This window comes from Heptranchias perlo, chromosome 15 (assembly GCF_035084215.1).
Source record: "Heptranchias perlo isolate sHepPer1 chromosome 15, sHepPer1.hap1, whole genome shotgun sequence".
NCBI classification, from domain to species: domain Eukaryota; kingdom Metazoa; phylum Chordata; class Chondrichthyes; order Hexanchiformes; family Hexanchidae; genus Heptranchias; species Heptranchias perlo.
In genome coordinates, this window is record NC_090339.1 from 3,471,669 (window position 1) to 3,488,758 (window position 17,090).

Consider the following 17,090-nt stretch of genomic DNA (forward strand, 5'->3'; position numbering starts at 1 on the left):
GAAATAGGAGCAGGAGTAGGCCAATCGGCCCCTCGAGCCTGCTCCGCCATTCAATAAGATCATGGCTGATCTGATCCTAACCTCAAATCTAAATTCATGTCCAATTTCCTGCCCGCTCCCCGTAACCCCTAATTCCCTTTACTTCTTGGAAACTGTCAATTTCTGTTTTAAATTTATTTAATGATGTAGCTTCCACAGCTTCCTGGGGCAGCAAATTCCACAGACCCACCACCCTCTGAGTGAAGAAGTTTCTCCTCATCTCAGTTTTGAAAGAGCAGCCCCTTATTCTGAGATTATGCCCCCTAGTTCTAGTTTCACCCATCCTTGGGAACATCCTTACCGCATCCACCCGATCAAGCCCCTTCACAATCTTATATGTTTCAATTAGATCGCCTCTCATTCTTCTGAACTCCAATGAGTAGAGTCCCAATCTACTCAACATCTCCTCATATGTCCACCCCCTCATCCCCGGGATTAACCAAGTGAACCTTCTTTGTACTGCCTCGAGAGCAAGTATGTCTTTTCTTAAGTATGGAGACCAAAACTGTATGCAGTATTCCAGGTGCGGTCTCACCAATACCTTATATAACTGCAGCAATACCTCCCTGTTTTTATATTCTATCCCCCTAGCAATAAAAGCCAACATTCCGTTGGCCTTCTTGATCACCTGCTGCACCTGCAAACTAACTTTTTGATTTTCTTGCACTAGGACCCCCAGATCCCTTAGTACTGCAGTACTTTCCAGTTTCTCGCCATTAAGATAATAACTTGCTCTCTGATTTTACCTGCCAAAGTGCATAACCTCACATTTTCCAATATTGTATTGCATCTGCCAAATCTCCTCCCACTCACCCAGCCTGTCTATATCCCCTTGTAGGTTTTTTATGTCCTCCTCACTCTCTACTTTCCCTCCCATCTTTGTATCATCTGCAAACTTTGATATGTTACACTCGGTCCCCTCCTCCAAATCGTTAATATAGATTGTAAAGAGTTGGGGACCCAGCACCGACCCCTGCGGAACACCACTGGCTACTGGTTGCCAGTCCGAGAATGTACCATTTATCCCAACTCTCTGCTTCCTGTTAGATAACCAATCCTCCACCCATGCCAGAATATTACCCCCAATCCAGTGATTCTTTATCTTGAGCAATAATATTTTATGTGGCACCTTGTCGAATGCCTTCTGGAAGTCCAAATACACTACGTCCACTGGTTCCCCTTTATCCACCCTGTTCGTTATATCCTCAAAGAACTCAAGCAAATTTGTCAGACATGACTTCCCCTTCGTAAAGCCATGCTGACTTTGTCCTATTAAATTATGTTTATCCAAATGTTCCGCTACTGTCTCCTTAATAATAGACTCCAAAATTTTACCCACCACAGATGTTAGGCTAACTGGTCTATAATTTCCAGCCTTCTGCCTACTACCCTTTTTAAATAAGGGTGTTACATTAGCAGTTTTCCAATATGCCGGGACCTTCTATCACTTTGCTGATGATTGAGAGTAGACTGATGGGGCGGTAATTGGCTGGATTGGATTTGTCCTGCTTTTTGTGGACACGACGTACCTGGGCAATTTTCCACATTGTCGGGTAGATGCCAGTGTTGTAGCTGTACTGGGACAGTTTGGCTGGAGTTGCAGATACTTCTCGAGCACAAGTCTTCAGTACTACAGTCAGGATGTTGTCAGGGCCCATTGCCCTTGTTATATCCAGTGCACTCAGCCATTTCTTGATATCACTTGGAGTGAATCAAATTGGCTGAAGACTGGCTTCTGTGATGTTGGGGATTCCGGGAGGAGGCCGAGATGGATCATCCACTTGACACTTCTGGCTGAAGATGGTTGCAAACGCTTCAGCCTTGTCTTTTGCACTCACGTGCTGGACTCTGGCAGCATTGATTCCGTTCGTTGTTTAATTGTCCACCACCATTCACGACTGGATGTGGCAGGACTGCAGAGCTTTGCTCTGATCCGTTGGTTGTGGAATCGCTATGCTCTAAAAGCATGTTGGGCCATGAGGTTACAGATTGTGCTGGAATACAATTCTGCTGCTGCTGATGACCCGCAGCGCCTCATGGATGCCCAGTTTTGAGCTGCTAGATCTGTTATGAATCTATCCCATTTAGTACGGTGGTAGTGCCACACAACACGTTGGAAGGTGTCCTCAGTGTGAAGACGAGACTTCGTCTCCACAAGGACTGTGCGGTGGTCACTCCTACCAATACTGTCCTGGACAGATGCATCTGCAACAGGTAGATTGGTGAGGACGAAGTCAAGTTGGTTTTTCCCTCGTATTGGTTTGGTCAACAGCTGCTACAGGCCCAGTCTGGCGGTTATGTCCTTCAGGACTTGGCCGGCTCGGTCAGTAGTGGTGCTACCGAGCCACTCTTGGTGATGGACATTGAAGTCCCCCACCCAGAGTATATTGTGTGCCATTGCTACCCTCAGTGCTTCCTCCAAGTGGTGCTCAACATGGAGGAGGACTGATTCATCAGCTGAGGGAGGACGGTCATCAGCAGGAGGTTTCCTTGCCCATGTTTGACCTGATGTCAATGTTGAGAATTCCCAGGGCCACTCCCTCCTGACTGTACACCACTGTACTGCCACCTCTGGTGGGTCTGTCCTGCCGGTGGGACAGGACAGACCCAGGGTTTCAATTACCTGAATTGGCCCTTTAAGTATCGGCCCACCGGCTTTAAGTGGGGACGGGACTTCCGGGTTCCTGTTGTGCGCGCACATCCTCACGCGTCGGGTAAACCCGGATTTGGGCGCGTTGTAGTTGGGATGTGCAGCTGCTCCGAAAAGCTGCTACTTTAACTTCCCACCCGCCCTCAACCCACACATTCTTGGGAGTTAAAATTACCACCTATGAAACTCTATATAAATTGACTTCGGCAAAATGGGTGCACAAATGGGCATAATTTCAGGCGTAACCGCCCGATTACAACCCCACAGGAAATTCCACTCACCGTCTCAATCTCCTCTTCAGCTTCTGGATATCTTCAAACCACAAACTCGGAAAAGTTAGGAGTTTTGTTCAGGGTCCAATAAAAGTATTCAGTGGCAATGAAACAGGTACAACAGAAAATGTATCTGCAGTAAATGTCTTTTTATAAAATGCCGAGGGCCGTGTATTTATCGGATTGGGGAGTAGTGTCTAACAAGAGGCAGGAAGTGGAAATTGCTCTCAGTAGAGGTGGTGTTACAGTCAATACAGAGAGAGGAAACTGAACAACTCATTGCAAACAGGTAAAAAAAATCAGCAACAAAAAGCTTTGTCTCTCCTCTGCCTGGCTGATTATTCCAACCATTGGATATTTTCAGTAATATGAATCAGTGGTTGACTGTGGAAGAACAGATCTTGGAGATGGTGGTGGGGAGTTACGAGGGTGGGGGGACTGTATCACTGTGACAACCAATTACCTCCGGGCAAATGGTGGACAACAATACACAGCTACTTCAACTCCGTTGAGGAGCGGTCCCTTATGAGACTCTGACCGGCCAAAGACGCTGTGACTGGGGTGTGCCCTCCAGTGTCCTACAGGGGCAGTCGCCGATGGCAACCACCTTACCAGTAGAAGGCAGAGTAACAAAAGCATCCATTACCTTCCAGACACCCAATGGCGGTATCACCGATGCCAGTCATTATGCGGCCCACTGATTGATGATGTAAGGGGTTTCTTTTTTACTGTTTCTCGGGCTTATAATAGGTCAGCCAGTTATGTTTTCCTGAGCTGCCCTGCCCGCAGTGCGGTTGCGAATCGCTTACCCCTTCCTGATTCTGAGCTGAGGACTTATCGAGTGGTAACAAAGACAGACAAACAGACCAGTGGATTGGTACAAGGAAAACCAATGTTTATTAATAAGAAAACTAAAACTACAAGGTAAACAGTATAATACAGAAGATAAAGAAATCGCTATGGATGTAATACAGTCTTACACTTATCGGATTGGAAGAAACGGACACATCGAGGGAAAATTCTAAAATCACAAGTTGAGCAATATCCCCTTTAACCCCCAACCTTACACTAATGCTAAGCTGTCTTGTGGCGGCCAGAAAATTAATGCTCACCGGTGAAAACAGATGAAAAGGCCTGGCCTCCTGCTGTGTTTGCGAGGTTTTTCTGGATGGCCTTCCTTCTCAAGTCTGAGCTTGTGAGCAGCAGGACCCCGGCCACCAGGCGAAGAGAGAAGAGAGAGAGAGATACTGGGCAGCCCCAGTTATACCCTCTTGGTAACAGGTTTTTTTCATACCTCATCAGCTTGCTTCATTGTTTGATTTAAGCACGAAACGTAAGACAAAGGACCCCATCTCTGGCCCATTTACATTAATGGCCAATTCCTGTATTTCTGAGTTCCATAACTGCTTTAAGACAAAGGACCCCATCTCTGGCCCATTTACATTAATGGCCATTTCCTGTATCGATCTGTTCGCGAACTGCTTTACCATTGTTCCGAATGTACCTTGATGGTTCACCTTTTGTCCTGCGATCACTTCCTGCTCGAATTTTGATGTGTTGGCCGGCCATGTTGATAGCTTGCCTCAGGGCTAGAATGCAGCTGCATTGTTTAAAGAAACCTGTCTGAAACACGAAGCCTGCCGAGTTGTTGAGAATGCAATTTCAAATCTGCCGGTCCTCGGCCATGTGTCTGACTGCAGCCATTTTGAGAGACCTTAGATTTTTTTAAAACAGTCACACCAGGGTTTCTTTAATAACTCCAATAAATCTTCGGGGTGGGGGGAACATGTGAAATTTTGCGAATCCCTTCACTGAGGAAAGTGACTGAAGCTCTGTGTCAGAGCACTGGCCGACACCTCAGTTCCAGCTGCCACCAGGAGCAGATTAACAAAGGCAGCTGGAGTTCAGTAGAATTACCACCTTCCCCGAGGTGTGGGACATCATCAACCATATACAGGGTGCAAAACAGGTGCTGCTCCACAATCCAGCAATGTATATTAATCACAGGGAGTTATAATACTTCATCAATGTCTACATGGTAAACGATGCACCTCTGAAATTCCGACAGTTCAGTTAGTGTTCTGCTGCCTGAGCCAAGATTCTTTGATTTTAAGTAGTGAAACTTGTCGACTATAATTGAATGAGACCGGGGGGGTACTCAGTGCAGCTCCGGATACTCATCCCTGCCCCCAATCCCCATACAGAAGACCATCGGCATGACAACAGAACAATGCAAGGATCAGGCTGGTGATGGAATAAGCTTTTAGGGTTCTGAAAGATTCTGATCTTTGGATCAATCACCGGGGGACATCGCCCCAGTCTACAGTGATGATGAAGGTGCTGTATGTTGGACAACAGAGACCTGAGATATCCCTGGGGATGGGAAGAGGGAGAGGAAAATGATATGGAAGAAGCAGCAGCAGAAGAGCAGTTACTGCGGGAGGAGAGGTGTGGGAATGTGTTACATCAACTTACTGAAACCATGTGTGCTGCATAATCAGTGAGATAGACAACAGGTTGATGTTATTGATGTGATATATTGTACTTTTACTCTATACTATGCTTTAATGTGATTCGGTCAGATCAATTGAACTTAATTAACATATATCCATATGTATCAATTCTTGTTAATCAATAATTGTTCCTAGGGGCATTTTTTCTTTGCTAAAGGTGCTATATGAATACAAACTGTTACTGTATCAATTATAAACTTATGTTTATCTGTTATTATCAGGACTGATGGTAATCTGACCAAGTGAACCTGATGAACAATGTAATTGTACCATATCATATTCTAAATATGAATGCAGTGTTGTTTTCCCTGGAGAAATGTATCATATGTCACTGCTTTGTGGGAAATGCTGTAGTGAATCAGATTCTCCACCCTGGGCATTGCTGTTGAGACAATACTGTGCCAACTCAAGCAGACAATATCCACACACCACACAATGGATGCAATAAATGCCCTGAGCTTCATCCTGAAGATTGTGCTGAGTATTTATTTGTCATTAGCTACATTGAAGCAGGAATGGCGGATAAGACATCCATAGATGGTGTTGGAAGAACTGAGCAGGAAAGTGTAGGAGAAGGTGAATTGGACATGGTTACTTTCCAGATGTGGTGTGTAGTTTAAGACATGGTGTAGCTGTGGCACTGACTGGAAGGTATCTGGAGACAGTGACTGAAGCTCCAGACTTTCTTGATGGCTTTTGCCTCTGAGAAAGCCAGCAGGTCTGTAGAATTGGGTTCCCTCCTCACATCACTCCTGTTCGGTAGTAACAAAAGGAGGACGGTTTTTGTTCCTCGTGACCTTCTTGTTTTATTTATGGACATCGAAGTAACTGGAACTGTAGTTGTCCCTTCTGATAGTGTGAAAGGAACAGAACCCATAAAAATTGAGAGTTGAGAATGATGGCCAGTGGCAGTGCCTTCAGGATATTAGATTTTATCAGGAAGTCTTCCAGAAGGAGGTGACACAGCTCTGGAATTGGATGTCTCAGAAATCTTCCTCTCTTTGGAATATTTCTTCTGTCATTCCCAGATCTCTGTGCCCCGTTTGGAAGACCTACCGTGTTTAGTGGTGTGGTTGATACCTTGTGTGTCATCTGATGTCATCAGCAGCCTTTCCACTTCTGTTGGCTCTCAAAGAGCACTGAATGCAATCCCCATAGTGTGCAACAACTTTCAGACAAAGTATCCGGTGTTAGAGTTCAGCTTTCTCACCACACTTTTAACTTGTGATCACAACCAAAAGGCAGTTCCTTTAATCAGATCAGTCTCCTCTGATTAAAATCTGCACCTCATACATTCCATGAGTGGGATTGTGTGTCAAGGAGCAAATAATTAACCCTAAACTATGGTATATTGCACCAGAGAGATGATGTGGAACACTGACATTCTCCGGTATGTTCCAGAAGAGCTAAATACTGTGATCTGTACAACATCTTACCACACAAATCCAATCCGGTCAATTACCGCCCCATCAGTCTACTCTCAATCATCAGCAAAGTGATGGAAGGTGTCGTCGACAGTGCTATCAAGCAGCACTTACTCACCAATAACCTGCTCACCGATGCTCAGTTTGGGTTCCGCCAGGACCACTCGGCTCCAGACCTCGTTACAGCCTTGGTCCAAACATGGACAAAAGAGCTGAATTCCAGAGGTGAGGTGAGAGTGACTGCCCTTGACATCAAGGCACCATTTGACTGAGTGTGGCACCAAGGAGCCCGAGTAAAATTGAAGTCAATGGGAATCGGGGAAAACTCTCCAGTGGCTGGAGTCATACCTAGCGCAAAAGAAGATGGTAGTGGTTGTTGGAGGCCAATCATCTCAGCCCCAGGACATTGCTGCAGGAGTTCCTCAAGGCAGTGTCCTAGGCCCAACCATCTTCAGTTGCTTCATCAATGACCTTCCCTCCATCATAAGGTCAGAAATGGGGATGTTCGCTGATGATTGCGCAGTGTTCAGTTCCATTCGCAACCCCTCAAATAATGAAGCAGTCCGAGCCCGCATGCAGCAAGACCTGGACAACATCCAGGCTTGGGCTCATAAGTGGCATGTAACATTCGCGCCAGGCAAGTGCCAGGCAATGACCATCTCCAACAAGAGAGAGTCCAACCACCTCCCCTTGACATTCAACGGCATTACCATCACCCAGTCCCCCACCATCAACATCCTGGGGGTCACCATTGACCAGAAACATAACTGGACCACTCATATGTGGCTACGAGAGCAGGTCAGAGGCTGGGTATTCTGCGGCGAGTGACTCACCTCCTGACTCCCCAAAGCCTTTCCACCATCTACAAGGCACAAGTCAGGAGTGTGATGGAATACTCTCCACTTGCTTGGATGAGTGCAGCTCCAACAACACTCAAGAAGCTCGACACTATCTAAGATAAAGCAGCCCGCTTGATTGGCACCACATCCACCACCCTAAACATTCACTCCCTTCACCACCGGTGCACAGTGGCTGCAGTGTGTACCATCCACAGGATGCACTGCAGCAACTCGCCAAGGCTTCTTCAACAGCACCTCCCAAACCCGCGACCTCTACCACCTAGAAGGACAAGAGCAGCAGGCACATGGGAATAACACCACCTGCACGTTGCCCTCCAAGTCACACACCATCCTGACTTGGAAATATATCGCCGTTCCTTCATCGTCGCTGGGTCAAAATCCTGGAACTCCCTTCCTAACAGCACTGTGGGAGAACCATCACCACACGGACTGCAGCGGTTCAAGAAGGCGGCTCACCACCACCTTCTCAAGGGCAATTAGGGATGGGCAATAAATGCCGGCCTCGCCAGCGACGCCCACATCCCATGAACGAATAAAAAAAAACAAGCAGGAGCCTTAATTATTATCCTCACTAGCGGGAGTTTCAATTGAAATTCTATCCTTGTGAAAAGGGATTGATTGGTCAGACTTGTAATCCTAACAAGGTAAGATACATGATCTTTGAAAAAGCTATCCAACTAGTCTCAGTCCCCTGCTCTTCCCCCATAACCCTGCAAATTTCTCCTCTTCAGGTATAACCCCAATTCCCTTGACTATTGAATGTGGTGTTGGAAGAGGAGGCTGAGCAGAGCAATGCAGTGCCAGCAGTGAAGAGGTCATCCTCCAAAATCAGGAAAAAATTCAACCTCTCCAAGGAGTTTGGCACGGGAAGGGAATCCTCTACTTCTCTCTCTGCATTAGCCTGTCTGCAGCACACACACACTTTCCCCATAGTCAGCTGTACAGTCACATGGGACTCTCTCTCATACCTTCAGACACCCCTTGGCTCTCTCTACCACTGGCACAAGGTAATCATTATTCATGCCTGACACATCTCTCACCTTCCCAGGGAGCCTCTCACTGATGGTGTCCGGGCCCATTAAAGATTCTCCCAGTCCCCAGTGCTACACAGCCTGCTCTTTCACACCTCTTTAGCTCTGGCAGTTTTCAGGAAACAGTCAGCACTTCATTCATGTTTTCTGATTACAGGCCACTCTCCCTTTTCTTCCTCGGGCACCCAGGGCACCAGTTCACTCTTCACCCACTGAAAAGAGTTGCACAACTAAGTTGTCACACTGCATTCTGGTTAAGGAGGGCACTGACTCGGGATCTTACAGTATGGAACAGCAATTACTCACACAACTTTAAAGCCCCTTCCTCCACTTTCACAGGGTGATATCACCATTTCTCTTACATCAGTTATCTGATGCCACCTGGGTGACAGTGCTCAGTTGCCAACCTTTACCTAATTCATTAAGTCTTGTTGAAGGAGATACTTGAACACAATGCCCACGAGAGGCAAACCTCCAGAGGAGGAATCCCAGACATCAAGTACCTCACTCCATCCAGGGATCAGGTCTTGGAGCACATGGGGAGGCACTCGGTGTGAAATGAGAAGGTCAGGGGCCTTGGGTCAGAACAAGGTTAGTGAACCCCTGAACTGTCGCCATGGTAGCCCTGTGAAGAACCATAAGCCGAGTAGTCAAGAGCCTGCGTACCAGATTCCAGACTCTGGTGGTGGCCAGTATGCAGGCTGGTGTCTCTCAGGGCTTTCAGGATCTGATACTTACGATTAGATCAGCCATCCTATTGATTGGTGGGGACATAAATCCAGGGCCCAGTGGAATGAGGGGGTGACTGGAGTTGACCTGCGTGAGGCTGCCATATCTCAGGACAGCAGCACATGCCAGGCCTTCAGCCTTCCCCCTCAGAGTACCACACCAGTGGCATGTGGAAGGTGGCACCTGGTTACCCAGGCACAAGCTCCAGAGATGCAGCCCATCAATAGCTCCCTCCCGGGATCCAGCTTCAATCCGAGGAGAGCCACTTCAATCCCATGATCCTTTTGTAGCACAGGAACAGCCAATCATCTCTAATGATACTGGGGCTCAGGTTGCACCTCAGAGAAGCACCAGAATCTGAGAAAGAAGAGCATGATTAGCCAACCAGGGGAAGCATGGAGTGAGGAAAGAGTAGGTTGGCTGTTAAGGCAGTGGTGGCAATGGTAGACTGTGTTATACAGAAGAGAAGCCTTTACCAGGGAGCTGTCACTTCACGATCTCAACCTCCCTCTCATCCCAGGGTCTGAAGTGTTCAAAATCCTCAAATCAAGGATCTTTCCTGAGGAATTAGCAACTGCAAGTGGATCCGATTTAAAGGCAACTCTGACGATAGAACCTGAAACCACAGCTGTCTCTGTGTCGAACATTGAGAACTGAGTGTCACTTGTCTTTAGAATACCACCCTTGACTAACTGCTCTTTTACTGGTGTGATATTGGGAGAATGTTTTATTGATTTGTTTAATATTTTTTGCTCTACTCTCTTGTGCCCGATACCCCTTTTAACTATTCCAATCACATCAGTTTGCCTCAGTTCGTGCCAGTCTTACCTCGGAGTTTCGGGGGAGTGGGTTCAAGTCCCACGACAGATTTGAGCACATAATCGAGGCTGGTACTTCAGCACAGTCATGTGGGAATGTTGAGGTGCCGACTTTTGGACGAGATGTTAAACTGAGGCTCGGCCGGCTTAGATTGGTGTGAAAGATCCCATTTGACAAAGAGTAGGGGGCTCTCCCAGTATTCCAGGAACATTCCTTCATTGTCCAACACCATTCAAAAAAACAAGGACTTGCTCTTACCAGAGCATCATGGGTGTGACATCATGCTCCAGGAATCTATCAATTTCAATGTATGTTTATAAAGTGGATTTTATCTGTCCCACCCAACTGTACGTTCCCCAATAACCTGACTACCATCCCATCCAACCCTGCTACCCTTCCATGCAATCCTGGTATATCCTGTCCAACACTGATATCCCTCCAACCAATCCTGGTATATCCCATCCAATGGGTAGTCGAGTTATTTGGAGGGAGAGGTTAAGGGAGGACCGTGAACTCAGAGGAGAGAGAGCAAGGTGAGTTGAGACGGAGGTTAAAATCACCGAGGATGAGAAGTCACTCGGTGCAGAGGTGAGGGAGGAAAGGAGTGAGGAAATCTTGGTGAGAAACGTGAAGTGAGACTTAGGTGGGCGATACAGAACGAGGATTTTAATGGAGAGGCGAAAGGGGTGGAAAAAGGCAAGGTGCTCAATGGAGGAGAAGGTAGCAGATGAGTAGGGGGAGAGACCAAGGTGAGATTTGGTGATAAGGGGCACACCGTCACCACAACGGTTTGGGCAGGGCAGGTACAGGGAGGTATAGCCAGGCGGGGAGGCTTCAGTAAGGGGGAAGGTGTCATCACCTGACAAGTTTCTGTCAAACAATCATCCACAATAAGGTTGTGGGTGGCAAGAGCCTTGTTCACAAGTGAACGGACATTCTGGAGGGAGATGCTGAGAGGGGCGGTGATTGTTGATCGACTGGCAGAGTCCTCAGGATCAGTGGGACGGGAAGGAGGTTGGCAAGATTAACTCCCAGTGGGCGCACTGGGTGGGAAGGTCGATGATGGACTAGGATGGGCATTTGGGGTTGCTGCTTGTAAGGAGGCAGCGAAGAGTGCATTGTGGGCCCTGTAGACTGATTCAAGGAGACATCCAATAAAGTAGCAATCAGCAATTTTAATAGTCAAGGACAATGGGTTACACACAGTAACAAAAGATACACGCAGGTACAAAAGATGGATATTACCCCAATCCTTTGGAGAGCAGGTGACCACGTGTGTTCAAGTTGTCTGATCCTGTGTTCAGACTGCTGCTCCTGCTCTGTTCATCCCCCTTAAGGCAGTTCTTTATAAAACCCCAACTCCATGGGGCACCATATGACCAGAACATAATCCATTCTCAGCCAATCAGTGCTGCTGTACCTTCTATGACCCATATCTGTACATGCCTCCATTTTGTTTCTCCATGATTTTCAGAAGTTTTCAGCAGACACAATTTTAGGCAAGCTGCCGTGAGTCAGTTTATGATTACAGTCCTTCGGAGAATGCCGAGGGAGGCACTGAGGGAAGATGTGGGCTTATTCAAGAGGGCGTTAATCCTGAGTCGGAGAGGAATTTTCCAGTGTGTTTTTTTCCTTATTGGCCCTGGAATTCTACTCCTGGGATTTTTTTTCTGCTCCCAAGAGATTACATGGTTGCAGAGAGGGGAGAGGAATTTAATATTTAGTCATGATGCGCCAGCCATCAATGGTGTGGGGCAGGCTTGATGGACTAGCTGGTCTTTTCCTGCCTGTCAATTTCATATGCTTGTATGTAAAAATGATATTCCCTGTCGCTTCATCAACTGCAGCTCTTTAAATGCTGCAGCAGCTTGTGAATTCTTGCCTACCATCCCAAATAGTCAGCCTCCAGTCACAGGCTTTTACCAGACCTGGAGCTGACCTGTTGTATTTGACTCGAACTGACCCTTGAGCATGTACAAGGTCAACACACTGCAGGGAGGGCAGGTCACTGCAGGAACAGTCTGAACACTCAGGCTGGAGAGAGTAGCTCATGATACAGTTACCTGATTAGGACATTCTTCAGTTAAAGGTTCCACGCAAATACAAGTTCTTCCTGTTGCTGGGTGATTACTGCACTGGACTGCCAGTCTGGATTCTGTGTTCGTGTCTCTGGAGTGGGACTTGAACCCACAACCTTCTGACTCGAAGGCGAGAGTGATTTTGTAATTTTGATAACTACACCCAGTTTGCTGTTCCATTTCTTGGTCCTGACCTGCACTGGTTCCTTGTAGGAGGCGAACTATCAGTGAAGTACTCCTGCTGTCAACACCTTAATCCTCATATAGATTCTTCACATAAATGACACCCCTCATATAGAACACCCTTCATCCAGAGCACCCCTCAAACAGGACACCCTTCAGATAGAACACCCCTCATACAGAACACCCCTCATAATACCACCCCTCATATAGAACACCCATCATACAGAACACCCCTCATAATACCACCCCTCAGAAAGAACACCACTCATATAGAACACCCCTCAGAAAGAACACCCCTCATACAGAACACCCCTCATAAGAACACCCCTCATAAAGAACACCCCTCATACAGAACACCCCTCATAATACCACCCCTCAGAAAGAACACCCCTCATATACAACACCCCTCATACAGAACACCCCTCATAATAACACCCCTCATTCAGAACACCCCTCATAATACCACCCCTCATACAGAACACCCCTCACAATAACACCCCTCATACAGAACACCCCTCATAATACCACCCTTCATATAGAAGACCCTTCATATAGAAGACCCTTCATATAGGACACACCTCATATAGGACACCCCTCATATAGAACACCCCTCATATAGAACACCCCAAAGAAAGTACACCCCTCAAATAGAACGCCCCTCATATAGAACACCCCTCGTGTAGGACACCCCTCATATAGAACACCCCTCAAAAAAGAACACCCCTCATATAGAACACCCTTCATACAGAACACCCTTCATATAGAACACCCCTCATGTAGAACACCCCTCATATAGAACACCCTTCATATAGAACACCCCTCATATAGAACACCCCTCATACAGAACACCCTTCATATAGAACACCCCTCATATAGAACACCCCTCATGTAGGACACCCCTCATATAGAACACCCCTCAAAAAAGAACACCCCTCATATAGAACACCCTTCATACAGAACACCCTTCATATAGAACACCCCTCATGTAGAACACCCCTCATATAGAACACCCTTCATATAGAACACCCCTCATATAGAACACCCCTCATACAGAACACCCTTCATATAGAACACCCCTCATACAGAACACCCTTCATATAGAACACCCTTCATATAGAACACCCTTCATATAGAACACCCCTCATATAGAACACCCTTCATATAGAACACCCCTCACATAGAACACCCTTCATATAGAACACCCTTCATATAGGACACCCCTCATATAGAACACCCCTCATATAGAGAACCCCTCATATAGAACACCCCAAAGAAAGAACACCCCAAAGAAAGCACACCCCTCAAATAGAACGCCCCTCATGTAGGACACCCCTCATATAGAACACCCTTCATATAGAACACCCCTCATATAGAACACCCCTCAAATAAAACACCCCTCATATAGAACACCCATCACAGAGAACACCCCTCATAGAATCATAGAATCATAGAATCATAGAAGTTACAACATGGAAACAGGCCCTTCGGCCCAACATGTCCATGTCGCCCAGTTTATACCACTAAGCTAGTCCCAATTGCCTGCACTTGGCCCATATCCCTCGATACCCATCTTCCCCATGTAACTGTCCAAATGCTTTTTAAAAGACAAAATTGTACCCGCCTCTACTACTGCCTCTGGCAGCTCGTTCCAGACACTCACCACCCTTTGAGTGAAAAAAATTGCCCCTCTGGACCCTTTTGTATCTCTCCCCTCTCACCTTAAATCTGTGCCCCCTCGTTATAGACTCCCCTACCTTTGGGAAAAGATTTTGACTATCGACCTTATCTATGCCCCTCATTATTTTATAGACTTCTATAAGATCACCCCTTAACCTCCTACTCTCCAGGGAATAAAGTCCCAGTCTGTCTAACCTCTCCCTGTAAGTCAAACCATCAAGTCCCGGTAGCATCCTAGTAAATCTTTTCTGCACTCTTTCTAGTTTAATAATATCCTTTCTATAATAGGGTGACCAGAACTGTACACAGTACTCCAAGTGTGGCCTCACCAATGCCCTGTACAACTTCAACAAGACATCCCAACTCCTGCATTCAATGTTCTGACCAATGAAACCAAGCATGCTGAATGCCTTCTTCACCACCCTATCCACCTGTGACTCCACTTTCAAGGAGCTATGAATCTGTACTCCTAGATCTCTTTGTTCTATAACTCTCCCCAACGCCCTACCATTAACGGAGTAGGTCCTGGCCCGATTCGATCTACCAAAATGCATCACCTCACATTTATCTAAATTAAACTCCATCTGCCATTCATCGGCCCACTGGCCCAATTTATCAAGATCCCGTTGCAATCCTAGATAACCTTCTTCACTGTCCACAATGCCACCAATCTTGGTGTCATCTGCAAACTTACTAACCATGCCTCCTAAATTCTCATCCAAATCATTAATATAAATAACAAATAACAGCGGACCCAGCACCGATCCCTGAGGCACACCGCTGGACACAGGCATCCAGTTTGAAAAACAACCCTCGACAACCACCCTCTGTCTTCTGTCGTCAAGCCAATTTTGTATCCAATTGGCTACCTCACCTTGGATCCCATGAGATTTAACCTTATGTAACAACCTACCATGCGGTACCTTGTCAAATGCTTTGCTGAAGTCCATGTAGACCACGTCTACTGCACAGCCCTCATCTATCTTCTTGGTTACCCCTTCAAAAAACTCAATCAAATTCGTGAGACATGATTTTCCTCTCACAAAACCATGCTGACTGTTCCTAATTAGTCCCTGCCTCTCCAAATGCCTGTAGATTCTGTCCCTCAGAATACCCTCTAACAACTTACCCACTACAGATGTCAGGCTCACTGGTCTGTAGTTCCCAGGCTTTTCCCTGCCGCCCTTCTTAAACAAAGGCACAACATTTGCTACCCTCCAATCTTCAGGCACCTCACCTGTAGCGGTGGATGATTCAAATATCTCTGCTAGGGGACCCGCAATTTCCTCCCTAACCTCCCATAACGTCCTGGGATACATTTCATCAGGTCCCGGAGATTTATCTACCTTGATGCGCGTTAAGACTTCCAGCACCTCCCTCTCTGTAATATGTACACTCCTCAAGACATCACTATTTATTTCCCCAAGTTCCCTAACATCCATGCCTTTCTCAACCGTAAATACCGATGTGAAATATTCATTCAGGATCTCACCCATTTCGAACACCCCGCATGTAGAGCACCCCTCAGAAAGGACACCCCTCATACAGAACACCCTTCATACAGAACACCCCTCATATAGAACACCCCTCATATAGAACACCCCTCATATAGAACACCCCTCATATAGAACACCCTTCATACAGAACACCCTTCATATAGAACACCCCTCATATAGAACACCCTTCATACAGAACACCCTTCATATAGAACACCCCTCATATAGAACACCCTTCAGACAGAACACCCTTCATATAGAACACCCCTCATACAGAACACCCTTCATATAGAACACCCTTCATATAGAACACCCCTCATATAGAACACCCCTCATAATACCACCCCTCATATAGAACACCCCTCATATAGAACACCCTTCATATAGAACACCCCTCATACAGAACACCCTTCATAAGGAAAACCCCTGATATAGAACACCCCTCATATAGAACACCCCTCAGAAAGAACACCCCTCAGAAAGAACACCCTTCATATAGAACACCCCTCATATAGAACACCCCTCATATAGAACACCCTTCATATAGAGCACCCCTCATGTAGAACACCCCTCATATAGAACACCCCTCATATAGAACACCCCTCATATAGGACAGCCCTCATATAGAACACCCCTCATATAGGACACCCCTCATATAGAACACCCCTCATATAGGACACCCCTCATATAGAACACCCTTTATATCGGACACCCCTCATATAGAACACCCTTCATCCAGAGCACCCCTCAAACAGGACACCCTTCAGATAGAACACCCCTCATATAGAACACCCCTCATACAGAACACCCTTCATATGGAAAACCCCTCATATAGAACACCCCTCATATAGAACACCCCTCATATAGAACACCCCTCATATAGAACACCCCTCATATAGGACACCCCTCATATAGGACACCCCTCATATAGAACACCCCTCATATAGAACACCCCTCATATAGGACACCCCTCATATAGGACACACCTCATATAGAACACCCCTCATATCGGACACCCCTCATAGAGAACATCCTTCATATAGAAAACCCCTCATATAAACACCCTTCATATAGAACACCCCTCATATAGGACACCCCTCATATAGAACACCCCTCATATAGGACACCCCTCATATAGGACACCCCTCATATAGGACAGCCCTCATATAGAACACCCCTCATATAGGACACCCCTCATATAGAACACCCCTCATATAGGACACCCCTCATATAGAACAGCCTTTATATCGGACACCCCTCATATAGAACATCCTTCAGATAGAAAACCCCTCATATAAACACCCTTCATATAGAACACC

At 46.5% G+C, this 17,090-nt stretch overlaps 1 protein-coding gene across 1 annotated transcript in view; it reads left to right on the forward strand.

Annotated features, from left to right (window-relative positions):
• The window catches only part of LOC137332839 (interferon-inducible GTPase 5-like), a 380,546-nt gene that overhangs the window by 324,841 nt on the left and 38,615 nt on the right, over window positions 1-17,090 (forward strand). The gene's annotated exons all lie outside the window — the stretch shown is intronic.